The 16934-nt window shown below is 48.7% G+C and overlaps 1 long non-coding RNA gene and 1 other non-coding gene across 2 annotated transcripts; one reads left to right on the forward strand and one right to left on the reverse strand.

Moving 5' to 3' along the window:
• Window positions 1–4051: 4051 nt before the first annotated feature.
• LOC144280393 (uncharacterized) lies at window positions 4052–9667 on the reverse strand. Its single transcript, XR_013348798.1, has 3 exons — window positions 9384–9667; window positions 8906–9010; window positions 4052–5261 (listed from the first exon to the last, which is right to left on the reverse strand). It is a non-coding gene; the product is annotated as an uncharacterized LOC144280393 (long non-coding RNA).
• A 5227-nt stretch (window positions 9668–14894) lies between these two features.
• Window positions 14895–15001, forward strand: LOC144281469 (U6 spliceosomal RNA). Its single transcript, XR_013349985.1, has one exon. It is a non-coding gene; the product is annotated as a U6 spliceosomal RNA (small nuclear RNA).
• The last annotated feature ends 1933 nt before the right edge of the window (window positions 15002–16934 follow it).

Here is a 16934-nt window from a genome sequence, read left to right on the forward strand (position 1 = left end):
TATTTTAGGGCCGGGACCTTTCAGTGCCCTGGGAACGACATCCCATTAACAGTCATTTATCTAGGAGGAGGCAAGCTGCAGAACAGAAGGGTGCCCCTGAACACAGCAGAGGGGGAGGGAGCCTGGGAGAAGGGTAAGGTCTGCCTCTGACATTTGCAACTTTCATGAACTGAAGGTCAGAAATAGTCCTTTCCGCTAAGAAGAGCTCACAAGATTTACTATAGCTGTCACCTCCCATGACTTGGTGGTCTGAAAATACTGTACAAAGGAAAGAATTTCCTATGCCTCAGCAACTTGGGAAGTACCATATTAAATCTGTGGACACTGCCTCGATGATGAAAAGAGGTGTTTTTCAAAGATTATGGGATAATTAGATGTTTACCCTAAAGCACCTCTAGAGATAAGACAGATAAAAGAAAAAGAGGGGGACAGGCTGAGTATTCGTCTGACTTTGACCTTAACACAGTGGTTTAACACAGTGAGATAGTGCACATGTATAGAGTGCGTACTCTGTGCACAGTGCTCATCTTAACAGATTTGGAAACAAAGACACAGAAATGCAGTACTTTGCCCCCAAATCTCACAGGTAGGAGCTACTATCTGTATATGTTGTATGCAAGTGAGATTTTTGAGAAACTCGGCTGAGTTGGCTTAACCGTTTTTTTCCCCCTGGTAGTAGATTAAGGGTGTGTTGTGTTAAATTAAGTAGCACTTTTAACTAATGTTTCCTGTGAGACATTGTCCCTATTCCAGATAATGCTGATGCCTACAGGTGGGACCCAGGAGCTCACACGAAACTGTCTTTTGGTTTGTGGTCATAGCAACCATTTTCAGAAAGTCTGGTGTTGGCTTTTCTGCCTCTCAGAATCACAGTTTGCTCAACTCCTTTGTTCCAGAAGAGCCACTCTTTTCCCAATCGCTACACACCAGGCTGGTCTCCAACTGTTGATTTCTAATGTCCTGTCACATTGGTTCACGCTGTTTTCTTTCACTGATGCCATTCTTCTGACCATCAGGCTTTGCCTTTGGCCCATTAGCTCACTTCCCACAAGTTATGAGAACGGAACCTGCAGTGTGGGCACCATGTTTACCTTGTTATCTCCCACCTCACCTTGCACATAGTAGGCATTTATTAAAAGCTTGTGGGATGAGCCCACGAATGAGAGATAGGGAGTACTGTCTCAGCGCTGGCCACATTCCAGTACTTTTTGGTGCAGTCTTGTCCTAGCACGGCTCCGCTGGCTCCAGGGTAATAAAATGATGCAGAAACAGAATGTGAGTAGTTTGGTAAATGAGGACCAAGACACGGATGGGACGCTCTGGTTTCCTAGTCACTGCTCTGGAGACATTAAATTTGGTCAGAAAACTCCCAAGGTCAGAATTCAAATCAAATTCTCAATTTGATTTCCATGCTTCAGTCTATATAGTGCCTCTCAGGCAGGTCCTGGGGTCCTTGGTGACAGCCTGCCTCAGTACTTCCCTGAGCCACATGTCTATCTGTTCGTCAGCATTCCGCAGACAAGATGTGCTCAGTAAATGTTAATGGAATTGAATGAATTGATTGGACATAACCTTGGCCGTCATTAGGTTTATAGCATCATCTGTATTTTATAACTGTGTGAAGTGGTTTGGGCTCATGTGCATATCTTCTTTCATATGTGTTTAGGAGACGTGGCCATCAGCTAGAGCTTCTGGAACAGGCTTCCAAGATGTTTGCAGATATTCATTGTCTGCTAGGTTGGAAGATTTCTCAGACAGCATCCCTCTGATATAGTCTCAATACAACCAGTTTACAGATTTAATAAAATGGTACCTATGACCAGGGATAGGGACTGATTGGCCAGGGCCTGTCCCTCTGACAGAAGCTTCCACTCAACCCTGTCTTTAGGATCTTAGAGAACATTCAAAGTATCCACAGGACATTGCAGCTACCAGGGCCTAGGGAGCCCACGCTGGTCTGTGCTGCCGCTCTGCTATGAGCTGGTGACACTGCACTGGGGCCCGAAGGATGAAGTGCAGGAGAACTGGCACTGCTCCAGACTCCAGTTCCAGTTCTGTCATTTGGGGACTGGTGTGGCCTCAGGCATACTCAGCTTGGTCATCTCTAAAAATGGACTGACAACAGTACCCAGCTTATCTACTTCATAGCTTATCATAAAAACCAAAGTCAAGGGACGCTTGGGTGGCTCAGTCAGTTAAGCATCTCCTTTGGCTCAGGTCATGATCCCAGGAGCCTGGGGGTGAGCTCCCTGCTCAGCGGGGAGTCTACTTCTCCCTTTCTCTCCCTCTGCCTCTCCTCTTGCTTGTGATCTTTCTCTGAAGTAAATAAATAAACAAATAAAATCTTTAAAAAAAAAAAAAACAAAGATGATAGCACGCATGTGAAAGCTTAGAGTCCCATAGAGAAGTGAGTCAGTGTTATGGTTAACGGTGCTGTTCAAATTGGTTTTTAGCTTGTGTGCCACAGAGATCGAGACTCTGCACTGTGTGAAGATGTACAAGCTGGCCCGTCATGATGCCCGGAGTTCTCTGCCCAGGGGACCCTCAGAGCCCAGTGGGACTCAGCAAGGATTGCCAGCGACAGAGCGCACATGTACACATTCTCAGGTTTTCACAGCAGGTTGAGATCGTGGCCCAGCCTCTGTACCCGGCGTTGAGGGAGAAAGTTAGGCTGCTGTCTGGGCAGGAGATGTCTTCCTTGCTAAGACATCTGGCAGCGGCTACGCCACCAGGACTGAGTTCTGTGGTAGCTTCCCGGCTTGGCAGGCTCCTGGTTCCCTGGGGGTTCCCGGACCAGAGGGTGAGGTGCAGTGGGCTGGCCTGGGGTCAGCAGTAGCTGAGGGCACAGATGCTCTGGGAAGATGGGCCGGGTCATAAAAAGCAGGGCAGGTGCTGCCTAGTGGTGGTGGGGACAAGGCTTCAGGACTCCAAGCATTCTGAGAAAACAGAGCAACCCATTATTTCCTTCTTGAGTCTCTGGAAGTGCACTCAGTGTCCTGGCCACACATGGTACTGTGACCAATTTCAAGATTAACTACAGATGTGAGTGAAGAGCAGGAAATAGTGCATTGTCACAAGTAAGGAAGGTGACAGAAACCCATCTTCCCAGCCCAGAGAGTCTCCTACGAGAGAGTAAAGGTCCATGGGATAAAATTGGACCCAATTCCCAATCCCTCACCTAATTCCAGAAGCAAATTAAGAATTTTCCCAGCAGAGCAAGGGTAGACAGAGAGAACAGGTTCTGGAAGTGATGGGGGTCCCATTCATGGTTTGAGGAATTCACAGTTACAGAGCAGAGCAGGGAAGGGCCCACCAAGCGCCAGATTCTATGGGCCAGAATCTAAACAACTATTTCTGCTGCCTGCACCTCAAGGTCCATGGGTTGTCTGTCCCTGAACACAGAGGACACTAACTGCCTTAGGGAAGGGGCCATGGTAATTCTCCCCACATGGATCTTATTCTCATGCCTAGAGGTTTCCCTGCCTTTCTAGAGAAAGCCAGTTTGGTGTCAAATTAATCTTGACAGATTGTGCTGAAGGCCGAAGAAAGCAGACATAAAAGGGTAAGAACAAGGGTACAAACTCAAAACTGTGGCCAGAGAGGCAGGCAGGGCTGCCAAAGGAGAGGCAAGAATTTCATACATACCAAGTACTTGAAGTCAGAAATAGAAGAGTCGGGGCGTGACGTGAAGGAAAGGCAAGTCGAGGCAGGAGATAGTGCAGGCTTGCCCTCTGACCACAGGCCGTGGCTCATTCAGGCACCTTTTCAAGGGCCCATCTGCAGGGTGCTGGAGAGGGTCTCCCTCCTCTGCTCACAGCCTTTCCTGCCCTTGGCAGCTTCGGGATCTCTTCTGGCTCTGAGCTTGGCATCCAGAGCCTTGCCCTGTGGCCCCAGCCTGCCCCTCCGGCTTCACCCACCCCAAACAGACTGAGCCCCTCAGCCAGGGCCTGTGTGTCTCCTCGCCTGGAAGGCCCTCTGCCCCCTCTCCCCTCTGCACTCGCAGCATCTACCCACCTCACCCCGAGCCCCAGCTCAGTCTCTGAGCCAAATCCTCGTCTCCCAGGACCATCTCCGTCCATGCCCCTCCCTGGCCCAAAGCCCTGGCCACGGCGGTTCTCTCCAAGCTAGGGAGCCTCTCACTTAAATGCACCCGACAACAGCCTGCCAGCATGCACAGATTATTAAATGACTGGAGCCGGGTCCCCAGCCTCTGCGATCTTGTTCCTGAGCTCCATAGGGGTTGTGTGTGAAGCCAAGTGTGACACCCTTTGTCTAACCCACTCTTTGGGGGCTTGCCTGTGAACCAGGCACTAACATGGATGCAGGAACCCAGGTGTGAAGGAACCACATTTCAGTGTATTTCTCAATAATTTCTTTTTCAGGCTTCCAGTCCCCTGGGATGATGGAAACTTAACTGTCGATTTAGGGGATCCCACCCTCATAGCACTGGCTCCTCTTCCAGCAAACTGTGTGTTGGTGATGAGAGAGGTTTATTCACTGAGGGAGAAGCTGACAAATGTGCAGCAAAGGCCAGTTCCTGTTTCTTACTCTGACCTTGCTGTAGCCATGGTCACAGTCCTGGAGGAGGGATGCAGTGGATGCGCCAGCAGGACAGACCAGGTCAGCCTTTGGTGATGGTGACCTGGAACCCAGTGGAAGGAAGCATCATGGGGAGGTCCACTCAGTTTACTTACAACTGCAGTCTTCTTTGGGTGCCTGGGTGGCTCAGTTGGTTAAGCATCTGCCTCCGGCTCAGGTCATGGTCCTGGGCTCGAGCCTTCCCGGCTTGGCAGGCTCCTGGTTCCCTGGGGGTTCCCGGACCAGAGGGTGAGGTTCAGTGGGCTGGCCTGGGGTCAGCAGTAGCTGAGGGCACAGATGCTCTGGGAAGATGGGCCGGGTCATAAAAAGCAGGGCAGTTCTGTATCAGAACTCCCTGCTTCTCCCTCTGCCCCTCGTGCTCTCACTCTCTCTCAATCTCAAATAAATAAAAATTAAAAAACACACACGCAAAACAACTGAAGTCTTCTCAAATCTGCTTCCTCTCCTCCTGACTTCTTAACTCTTCTCACCTCCTGTTGTCTGGACTGTTCTTCAAAATCCCAGAATCAGGGATCCCTGGGTGGCGCAGCAGTTTGGCGCCTCCCTTTGGCCCGGGGCGCGATCCTGGAGACCCGGGATCGAATCCCACGTCGGGCTCCTGGTGCATGGAGCCTGCTTCTCCCTCTGCCTGTGTCTCTGCCTCTCTCTCTCTCGCTGTGTGCCTATCATAAAAAAAAAAAAAAAAAAAAAAAAAATTCCCAGATTCATCTATCTGTAGTCCTTTCTCTCCTTGCTCTAGAGTAGCATGGAACTTCAGAAGCATTTTGCCCAGTCCTCTGTTTTACAGGTGGAGAGATTGTGGCAGTTCCTGGCAAACCCAGAGTTAGGTCTCAGGTGAGGTCACAGACGTGAAATCCAGTGCTCTTAGCCCCAAAGACTTCCTGTCCTTCACACAGTTACGTGCCCTCGTCCTTTCTGTGGCCACCACCTGACCTCCTACATGGATGACGGTGGCAGCGATCAATGCAGATGCGTCGTCACGCTGTGCTCAGAGCCTCCAGGCGCGCCTCCTCTCCTCATTCCTCACACCCGACTCTTCAGGGTCAGCTCAAATGCCACCTCTCCCAGGGAGCACATGCTGGTGGGACATGACCTCTCCAGCCTCCAGCTGCATTCGGCCCCGGTGGTCCCTGCCGCAGGTGGCTTCACGGATGCCCGGCAGGCAGCTGCGCTTCATGCCCTCACTCTTCAATAAGTAGCTTCACTGGGGGCAGGGGCTCTGCCTCAGACCTCCTGGCTGCCCCTGCAGCCCGCTGAGGCCCCGAGAGCCACCTCTTGCCTGTGGTGTATGCGAGGGACGACGGAGCTTCAGCACAATGCTTACAAGTGGCCACAGAGACATTAGGCCAGAAGAAATGGGGACACAAGCCCCGCGGGGAACGTTTACCCTGCGGGGGTGGGGGAGCAACTCCAAGGGCAGTTGAAGGACTGGGGGGACACAGAGGGGCAGCAGGCCGGCAGGTGTCCCAGGACAAGAGGGGAGACCACGTAGGGGCCAGCGAGCTGGGGCAGGAGGTCCCTCTGCTCCTGCGGCCGCCCCAGTCACGGCCGCGCCACTGCCCGGGGCATTTCCCGGGCTCTCCTCCGGGGATGGCTGCTCTTCCCGCCGAGCGCTCCCTCCTTGGTGCGGCCTCGGCTGCCCGCCGGTCCCGCCACGGCGCCCCGTACCTGCAGGGGCCTCGGCCTCGGTCACCTGGAGCTCGCGGTCCAGGCCCACCCGGGGACGGGGACGGGGACGGCGACGGGGACGGGGACGCAGCGGGTGCACATCACACCCACCCCAGCAGCCGGTTTGGGGGCAGCGCCCTGAGGCGTCTCCTCCGAAGCCTGGAGCAGCGAGCCCAGGAGGAAACCCGCGGCCTCCCCTGCCCCGCCTGCCGCCTCCCTCAGGGGCGGGGGGCCACGCCGCACCCCCAAGTCCTCCAACTCGTCCTGTGCCTCACAGTCTCCACAGGGTTTCCAGGTTCATCATCTCATCGGATCTTCCCCCAAACCTCAGCAAGTGGCGGTGCACGCGGACATCCTGCCATGTGTGTCAGATGCGGAACCTGAGGCAGGAGACGCCAAGCGCCGGCCCAGCAGAGCCCTGGCCTCCCGCCTCCTGGCCTGGCCGGGCCTTCCCCGCACTTTCCCGCACCTTCCCCGCGCTGGGGGCCGGGAGAAGGCTCAGAGCCTGGCCCCGAATCTCCAGCTGGGAGCACCCGCCGGAGGGGATGAGGGACGCTGTTAGCCAAAGTGAGGAGCAGCCTTTCCAAGCTGGGGGGGCCAGAGAATAACAGGCTGTCCTCTTCTTCTACCGGACACTCGGCCCAGGAGGCCGTGAGCTGCCCTGGGCCACAAGGTCCTGACGTGCAGGGCAGGGGGAGAGCCGGGACCCTTGGTCCAGGCGGGCAGGTGCCCCACACTGCGCTGAGCTCCGGGTGGAACAGTCAAGAACCCGCGCCTTTGTTCTCTGGTGACTGGGCTGTGGATGGGATCCCATTGGGTGTGAGACTGTGGGGCCCTCCCACAGATCATTTTGTTTTCACTTGGGAGCAGGGGCTTTAGGCACCGTGTTCCCGCACGGTGTTCCCAGACTGCCTGGGCCCACGTCCCAGCTCCCTGACTGATCAGCTGTGTGTGCAGGGGACTTGGCCATGCCACCGCTTCAGGGTTCTGTGGGATTTTTAAGGAGGTGATACACATAAAGTCTTTAACTGTATAGTGCCCGGCCGCAGTAACTCCCCACAAATATTGGTTGATGTTATTATGTACTTATTCTAGAGTTAGAAGAAGAGGCAGTAAAATTTGGTTAGGCCGTGCAAGTGTAAATGACTGTGCCCGTACCCCTGTCCAGTCCAGAGGCCTCAGGAGGAAGGTATTGAAAGGTCTGAATTGTTCCACAGAAGGAGAGAGCAGCTCTGTGATTTAACTGAGCTGCACAAAGCCACCCTGGTACCATCCCCAAGTGTGGCCCAGGAGGCCCTCGCCTGCTCCGTGTCCTGCCAGGGACCTGTCCTCAGCAGCTGACTCTGCTCCCTGCCTTGTGGCCCTGGATTACCAGGGACCTGAATGCCCGAGGGAGGCTGGTCCCCACCCACTGGCTGATTGCTGAGAACAGGTGGGTCCTGAAGGCAGGGCCAGCCCTATTTGTGGGGAGGCAAAGCACATCCAAGCTGAGATGTTGGAGAGAATTGAGTAAACAGCCCCATCTCAGCTTCCATCTGTCTGGCAAGGACTGGGCATGATACCAGCCAGAGCCAGGGGAACTTTTACTCAAAGCAAAATGACCAACCAAGACGTTGGGAATGGACATGTGTTCAGATCTGAGCCAAGAGCTCCTGAGGGGCTCAGTGCATGCTCAGGAGGCCCGGGCTTCTCTCTATGAAGGTGTGGGGATCAGAAGATCCTGGGGCATGGGCAGAGGAGGACAGTGGCTTCAGTGACCTGAACAAAGGGCATCTCCAGAGGATCTGTTCTTGTGACTCTCCCAGAACAGCGCAACTGGTGCTCGCTGGGCAGCCAAGCCCTCTGCAGGGTGAGGTGTGGCCCTCTCTGGGACTCGCTTTACAGTGAGGCATGTGCGCACAGGCTAGGGGTCGGGCAGTCAAGTCAGGATCAGCAGATATGTGTCTCTGCCCTTCCCTGGCCACACCAAGTCTCTGGCATCTTCTTCTCCACCCCATCCATTCCTCTCCACCTTAGGTCCTTTATGCTGAAGTGGGCTTTAAAAAAATTTTTTTTAAGATTTAATTTATTTGTTCATGAAAGACGAGAGAGAGGCAGAGGCATAGGCAGAGGGAGAGGCAGGCTCCCTGCAGAGAGCCCAATGTGGGACTCGATCCCAAAACCCTGGGATCACACTCTGAGCCAAAGACAGATGCTCAACTGCTGAGCCACCCAGGCATCCCTGAAGTGGGCTTTTAAAAATAGGTAAAGCACATGGTACACAGTGAAAAGTCCCGTCCGGCCCTGCCATCCTTCCGCCTGCTCAGGCCAACGTGTGCATGAGATGGCACATGCATATACAAGCATATAGGTCAATATTCTCCTTTTCTGGTTTTGTGAGGTTTTTGTTTGTTTGTTTGTTTGCTTGCTTTGGTTTGGTTTGGTGGCAGAGATTCCTATTAGAGTCTGGAAAAACTCTGGGTTCCTCCCTAAAATAGGGTACACACACAAAATTAGTGTATGATTTCAGGGGTTTTTATGTACTCTGTGGCCCCTTTTGTCCTACTCAGCAAGGGATTCTGGTTTTACTTGTAGCAAGTGGGTCTGATTCATATTTTCTCTCCTTAACACTGTCTCCCCACATACACACATCCTCTACCTGCCCGGATCTTGTCAAGATTTCGACAAAGGAGAGCTTCAAAGGCCTTCACAAAGTAGCTTCAGCAAGCCAGCCAGCCAGCCAGTGCCGTCTTTCAGTAACTTCCTATTAGATTGAGGACAAAACAGTATCTCAACTCTTTAGAATGGCTTGGAAGGCCCTGAACAAGTATCCCTGAACTTCCCTCCTGGTGTCGTCCTCCAAGGATCACTCTCTGCACAGGCAGCTCTGGCCATAGTGACCTTACTTCTATCCTCATTGAACAAACCCAGGTCTCACCTTAGGGTCTTTGCTTCAGCTGCTCCTCTGCCTGGAAAACTATTCGCCCTACAAGTTGCATCACTGGTTCCTTCTGGCATCGGCCCATTGTCCTTCCTCTGAGAGGCCCTCCCCCGCCACCCCTCCTAATGCCATGCCCCACTCCTGGCACCCCCTTCTAAGGCACCCCAGCCCCTTCCATTGTCCTCAGGGCACTTACCACTTCTGACATCTTAACTTCTTTGGCGTTACAGTCTCCCCCGCTAGGGTGTGAGCGCTGGGAAGTCGGCAGCCTTGTCTGCCCCATCTCTAGCACCCAGAAGGGGGCCTGGCACATCCTAGGCGCTTAATAAATGTCTGTGGACTGAATGAAAGAATCTTGGTGGAGGTCAGATAAGAATCTGGACTCACTTTTCCATCCCACCAAAGCAGCTCCAGGCAATCCCTGGCTAATGTTCTAGGCACAGTTCCTGCCTCTCCCTCATTTCTCTATTCCCAGATGTCCTACCCTTTCCCCAGACCTCTGGGGCTCCTCCTTCCCAATCAGCATCTAACAAAAACTCTTTGTGATTTTATGCCTGGGGGATTTAATCTGAGTCAATTTGGCTTCTCCAGCTCGGGCTCCGCTGAGTCCAAAGGTCTGATCAGCGTTTCCAGAGGACCAGCCAGCAGCTCCACCGTCTGAGGGCTCAGAGCTCCATCCCCAGCGGAACCAGGGTACTGACAGGATGCTTGGAGCCTCGCTGCCCACTCTGCTGCCATTCCTGGGCCTTGTAGAACTAAATGAAGACCAAGCGAAGGAGAAAGGCAAAGGCTATTTATTCAACGCTTGCTGCAGCAAGGGAGTCAGTCAGCCATGAGGTCACTGATGTTTTAAAAGAGGCTCAAGGGCAGGCAGAGGAATGGGAAGGCTTTGCCTCCAGCAGGAAAAAAGAAAGGGAAGGGTGTGGATGCGCCTCCTCTGGAGGCTGTTGGTGTGGGAAGCTGTAAGGCAGGTGACTAGAAGCTGGGCATCCTGTAGGACTGGTTGGAGTGCGGATTTAACTTTCTCTGGTTGGTACGAAGTTGCAGTGGGCACAAAACTTGTGGAAGTTGTCAGTCCCGGCCATCTTGAGCAGACTGTTCCAGAAAGTCAGTGTTTAGCTTTCCGAATTGTTACTAGAGGTGGTCTTACACATGTGACCTTCAGATTGCCTGAGTGATGTATTGTTGACAAAGAGTCAGCTCCATGGGCAGGTCTCTGCAGGGCGTGGGTTGGAGTTCTGTTTTCCATCTGGTCTGGCCAAGGTCTCTTAATTTACAGTGCAGATCAGGCCTTCGGTGACTCCTCCTTCCTTCCTTCAAGTGTATGAACATGTTGGGGTAGTAGAATCCCTGCGTGCTCGATTTCCTGCATTCAGCAGCTCTCTGGTGAAGGTCCTTGCTGTTCAAGGAAGGTTGTGAGGTGCAGGAAGAGGAGGAGGCCGGGCCAAGAACTGAGCTGTCCACCCGTCCCAGGATTGGTCTGGCATGGGTATTCTGAGCTGGGAAGGCTTTGTGGTCAGTGTGGGGTTTCGGGAGTGGACTGCTATAGATGGGACCTGGGGAGAGATGGGGGGAGACTCTTGGGAGGGAAGATGATAAGGCAGGGGGCAGGTGGAGTGGCCTTAGGTTAGTCACTCACTTGTTTTGTGGCGAGCTGCTGGGGGGCAGACATGCATGGTACACGTGAAGGTGCTATGTGAGTCGTGAAGGTTTCAGCATGAGGCATGAGGGAAGGCTGTGGGAATCACCTGGAAAGGGCCTCTCTCCCCCAAATGAGGAGACTGTATGTAGCTGGGCAGTGGTTTGGCACCTGCCTTTGGTCCAGGGCGTGATCCTGGAGTCCCGGGATTGAGTCTCGCGTCCGGCTCCCAGCATGGAGCCTGCTTCTCCCTCCTCCTGTGTCTCTGCCTCTCTCTCTCTCTTTCTCTCTATGTCTATCATGGATAAATAAAAAAATCTTTAAAAAAATTAAAACCATCATTTACTGAGTTGGAGTCACTGCTCTGAGCCTGCATAGAACCCCTACAACAGTCCTTTGAGGTAGTTACTATTATCGTCTCCATATTACAGGTGAGATAATTGAAGTACAGGGCAGTTAAGGAACTTGCCAGGGGGAGAGAATGCTTACGTTGTTTGCTTTGCACAAGATCAGCAACAACCACGCACCCTCGGACGCTGCTCCTTGATTCAAGATCTTTGTCCACGATGTGTGTCCCGATGCATCACTAACAATTAGCTATTGTAAAAACCAGCTCTTGCTAAGTGTGAGGCATAGTACTAAGCACTTGCATGTATTAACTCATTTAATCTTAGTATCAGCCCTCTGAGGTGAGGAACTGTGCCACGTCACCTCTTGTCAATAAGCAGAGCCAAGACCACTTGTCCATCAAGCCCTGATCCACACAGTGGTCTGTGGCTGGGAGCCAACCCCAAGTCAGTGGTTCTTGCCTTTCTGGACACCCTCCCCAGAAAAACATGCAGGTGTACATACACCCACACCCCTTAGGAAATTCACAGATGCCCACACGAGCCTTCCCATGGCAAGTGGGTGATGGAGGAAGACTTCTAGGTGAATGTTTCAGCCGGGGATAGTCTCCAGTCTAGAACAAAAAGTCAAAAGACTTTGAATTCTAAGAGATTTACTTTATTGAGAGAATAGAAATAAAATTCCATAGCTACTTTTATATACTTCACTAGTGAACAGAACAGAAAGCAGCCTGAGAGTCCCCATCTTTGGATCAATTCAATTACCCAACATCTCCCACACATCTAGCCAGTTGAACACTGTTGGAGAAAATCTCATAATTCTGCCGATTTATGCCAATGCACATTTATGGGGTCTAATCCCAGCTGGGTCTTTAACACTGCTTGACAGCTTTTACTTGTACCAGATAAACTCACACCCATTCTCCCAATGGCCACTCCAACCCTTCTGTAATGATTCTTTGAGCTTTAAAAGTTTTCATGTGTTAGAAGCACAATTGCACAAATTTTAATTCACATCCTCCAGGACTTTTATCCAGTTTTTCCCTCTACTTGGGCTCTTGACCCTTTATTTTGTTTATTTATTTGGATAATTATTTATTTAGAGGCTACCATGCCTGGCACTGGGCTGTGCTTGAGGACCCTACCACGGTTTCCGTTCTCATGGAGTTTACAGCCCAGAGAGAAAGACTATCATTCCGCAAATAATTACAAATCTGATGAGAGACACTAAAGGGAAAGGAGAGATATTGTCAAATATGTTGATATGGAGGTTTCAGGAAGGCCTCCCTGAAGGAAGCAGCATTTCCAGCAGAGTCCCAAAGGATGATATGTCAGTTTGGAATGCTTTGGGCTGCACACAACAGAAAATCTGACCAACAGTGAAACCATAAGGATGTTTATTATTTCCTTAAGAAGCCTGGAAGCAAAGAGTTTCAGGGCTTTTAGGTGGCTCAACAAGATTATCAAGAGCCATGAGTTGATATTCCTACAATTTTCTTGGTTTTTCCCTCAGTCATAAGAGGGTTGCCATAGATTCAAGTGTGACTTTCTTGCATAACATCATTTCAAAGCACAAAAAAGAAAAAAGGCTCTGGTTTCCAAGCAGCTCTCTTTCAAACGGGCACAAAATTCATCCAGAAATTCCCAGGAGTTTCTCTCTTGTGTTTTTTTTCTCCCGAAAGTGGATCATATGCCCACCCGAGGCATAAGGAGAAGGGGTTACCATGATTGACTTAGACCAATCAGGACTGATCCCATAGCATAGTGAGGACCCTACCTTTCCTGAATATATTGCTGCCTACTGGATCCCTCAAATGAGAATCAAAGGGTCTATCAATTCTGTATATGGACACCTAGGTAATCTGAATAAATAAAACTTCATACCAATAAAACTTTCAAAAGTCATCTTAAAAGAATCAAAGAGGTAACACGATTTGAGGAATTGCTGAATTGAGATGCTGAGCTACTGAAGAGGATGGGAAAGTGGACAAGTGAAGCCTCCTCATGCCTTAGGGCTTTGTTCTGGAAAAGGCTGAGCTGCAATTCTGGCAGCCTCCAGGGGCTAGGGTGGAAATTTCAAAGTCAAGTGGTTCTGACTTGCAGTGCCCTCAGGAACTGGGAAAGGATAACTTCTCTTTAGAGGAAGACAATATTATCTTGAACGCCAGGGTATTTCTATAAATAACTTTCTAAAACAATGTCCAGTACACAAAGATAACCCAAGGATATCGGACAGCATGAATAAGAACAGTAGATACAATATGTAATAGAAACAGACTCACAGGGCCTCCAGATACTGAAATGATCAGTATAGATCACAAAACAATTATGCTTGTTATGTTCAAGGAGTAAAAGCCAAGAATGGAAAATTTGGCTTGGAAATAGAAATTTTTAAAAAACGATATTGCAAATGTTAAACAGGGAAAATGTAAATTTGGAAATTAAAACACAATAACCAAAATTAAGAACTGAGATGGGGATCCCTGGGTGGCTCAGCGGTTTAGCGCCTGCCTTCAGCCCAGGGCATGATCCTGGAGTCCTGGAATCGAGTCCCACATCAGGCTCCCTCTGCCTGTGTCTCTGCCTCTCTCTCAGTGTGTTTCACATGAATAAATAAATTAAAAAATCTTAAAAAAAAAAAAAAAGAACAGAGACAGTTTTGCCAGTAGATTAGATATAGTAGAAGGGAAAATAGGTCAGAAGAAAATAACCAGAACAATGCATAATGGAGTAAAAAGAAAGAAAATGCAGAGGAGTGGGTAAGAAACATGGATGTCACAATGAAAAGGTCTAGAAAGAGTCCTTGAGGAAAGGAAAGACTGGGCATAGGCAATATTTGAAGGAAAAATGGTTCAAAGATTTCCAGAGCTGATGAAACACAAGAAATAATACATTTAAGAATCTAACAAATACTAAGAAGGATAAATAAAAAAGAAACTTATATGTCCGTAAAATTGCAGAAAACCAATTTTCTGCAAGAAGAAAATAGTAAAAACACTCAAAGTAAATGGACAAATTACCTTTAAAAGCAATAACATTCAAAGGACTCCCACTTCTCTATTTCAGAACTTACTACAGAGCAACAGTAATCAAGACAGTGTGGTGTGGGCATAAGGGTAGATATACAGGTCAATGGAATAGAATTCAGAGGCCAGAATAAATCCTCACATTTATGGTCAATTGATTTTCAACGCCAGTGCCAAAAATTCAAAGGGGAAAAATAGTTTTTTCAACAAACAGTTCTAGGACAATTGTATATCCACATACAAGTAAATGAAAGTGGACCCCACCTCATATAATATACAAATATTAACTCAAATTGGGACAAAGACCTAAGTGTAAGCACTTAAAATAGAAAAATCTTAGAAGAAAGCAAACATTGGAGTAAATCTTTGTGACCTTAAGTTAGGCAGTGTTTTTTTTTTTTTTTTTTTTTAATTTATTTATTCATGAGAGACACACAGAGAGAGGCAGAGACACAGGCAGAGGGAGAAACAGGCTCCATGCAGGGAACCCGACGTGGGACTTGATCCCGGGTCTCCAGGATCACGCCCTGGACTGAGAGTGGCGCTAAACCGCTGAGTCACCGGGGCTGCCTTTAGGCAATGGTTTTCTAGCTAGGAAACCAAAAGCATAAACAACTAAAGAAAAATACATTAATTAGACTATATGAAAATTGAAAGCTTTTGTGGTTCAAAGGATACCATCAAGAAAGTGAAGAGTGCTCTCTTCGGCAGCACACATACTAAAATTGGAACGATATAGAGAAGACTGGCATGGCCCCTGCTCAAGGATGACACGCAAATTTATGAAGCATTCCATATTATTAAATATCAGTGAGGGTGACAGAACATGAGAGACTTCTGACTCTGGGAAACGAACAAGGGGTGGTGGAAAGGGAGGTGGGGCAGGGGGTGGGGGTGACTGGGTGACGGGCACTGAGGGGGGCACTTGACGGGATGAGCACTGGGTGTTATGCTATATGTTGGCAAATTGAACTCCTATAAAAAGAATATACAAAAGAAAGAAAGAAAGAAAGAAAGAAAGAAAGAAAGAAAGAAAGAAAGAAAGAAAGAAAAGAAAGGGTACCTGGCTGGCTCAGTAGGGCATGCAACCCTTGATCTCAGGGTCATTTTGAGTTCCATGTTGGGGGTAGAGTTTATTATTTATGATAATCAACCATATACTAAGCCATAAAACTAGTTTCAACAAACCTAAATGATAAAATCATTCAGAGACATTCTTCAGTTGCAATGCAATTATGCTAGAAATAAAAAACAGAAGGATAGCTAGAAAACCCTAGATGTTTGGAAATAAAACTATATAATATATATATTTATTTATTTAAACATTTTATTTATTTATTCATGAGAGACACACACAGAGAGCAGCAGAGACACAGGCAGAGAGAGAAGCAGACTCCATGCAAGGAGCCCGATGTGGGACTAGATCTCGGGACTCCAGGACTCCACCCCTGGGCCAAAGGCAGGTGCTCAACTGCTGAGCCACACAGATGTCCCTATTACTTCTTTTCTTTTTAAAGATTGTATTTATATATTTGAAAGAGAGAGAGTATGCGAGGGTGCAAAAGCAGGGGTGGGGCATAGGGAGAGGGTTAAGCAGACTACCCACTGAGCAGGGAGCCCAAGGAGCCCAACTCCAGCTAGATATCTACCTAGGACCCCAGGATCATGACCTGAAGGTAGATGGTTAACAAACTGAGCCACCCAGGCGCCCCCAATAGATTTCTAAATGGTTCATGAATCAAAAAAGAAAAAATTTTTAAAATAATTCATGAATCAAGGAAGAAATTATAATGAAAGTACAGAGTCTGAAATAAATTTAAAAACACTACATATCAAAAGTTGTGGGATACAAGCTATTCTCTTGATGGAAATTTACAGCCTTATGTAGTTAAATCAGAAAGAAGAAAATTAAAAAATTAATAAACTAAACGTGCATCAAAAAGTAGAAAAAGAATAGCAAGTTAAACTTGAAATTAGAAATAAGGAAATAATAAAGATAATTGAAAGCACACATACACACAATAGGATAAAAATAAAACAAGCTGGCACTTTGAGAAGACTAATAAAACATAACACTTTGGTGAAATAAAATAGGGGACAGAGAGGGAGAGAGAGAGAGAGAGATGGGAGGCAGGAATGAAAAACAGGGTATAACTATATAGTCTGGGTAGACCTTCAGAAAAAACCAACAGGATATTATGAACTTTATGCTAAAGCATTGGAAAATTTTTACAGAATGGATAAATTCCCAAGGAGGAAAGGACAGTTTATAAAATACCCAAAAAGAAACAGGAATTCTGAATAGACCAATAACTCAAAAGAATTGAAACACCAATTAAAATTTTCCTACAGGGGATCCCTGGGTGGCGCAGTGGTTTAGCGCCTGCCTTTGGCCCAGGGCGCAATCCTGGAGGCCCGGGATCGAATCCCACGTCGGGCTCCCGGTGCATGGAGCCTGCTTCTCTCTCTGCCTCTCTCTCACTCACTGTGTGCCTATCATAAATATAAAATAAAATTTTCCTACAAAGCGGGTTCCAGGCCCACATGACTTCATTGGCAACTCCTATCAAATATTTATGGAAGATATAAGTCAATATTGTACAAATCCTTTTGGAGAAGAGAAGCAATTACTTTAGCCAACTCATTTTGAGCCTTGTATAATGTGGTATAAATATATATTTTTAAAATTTTTGAAGAAAGGGAAGATGGAGGAGTAGGAGGACCTTAAGCTCACC

This window comes from Canis aureus, chromosome 12 (assembly GCF_053574225.1).
Source record: "Canis aureus isolate CA01 chromosome 12, VMU_Caureus_v.1.0, whole genome shotgun sequence".
NCBI classification, from domain to species: Eukaryota; Metazoa; Chordata; class Mammalia; order Carnivora; family Canidae; genus Canis; species Canis aureus.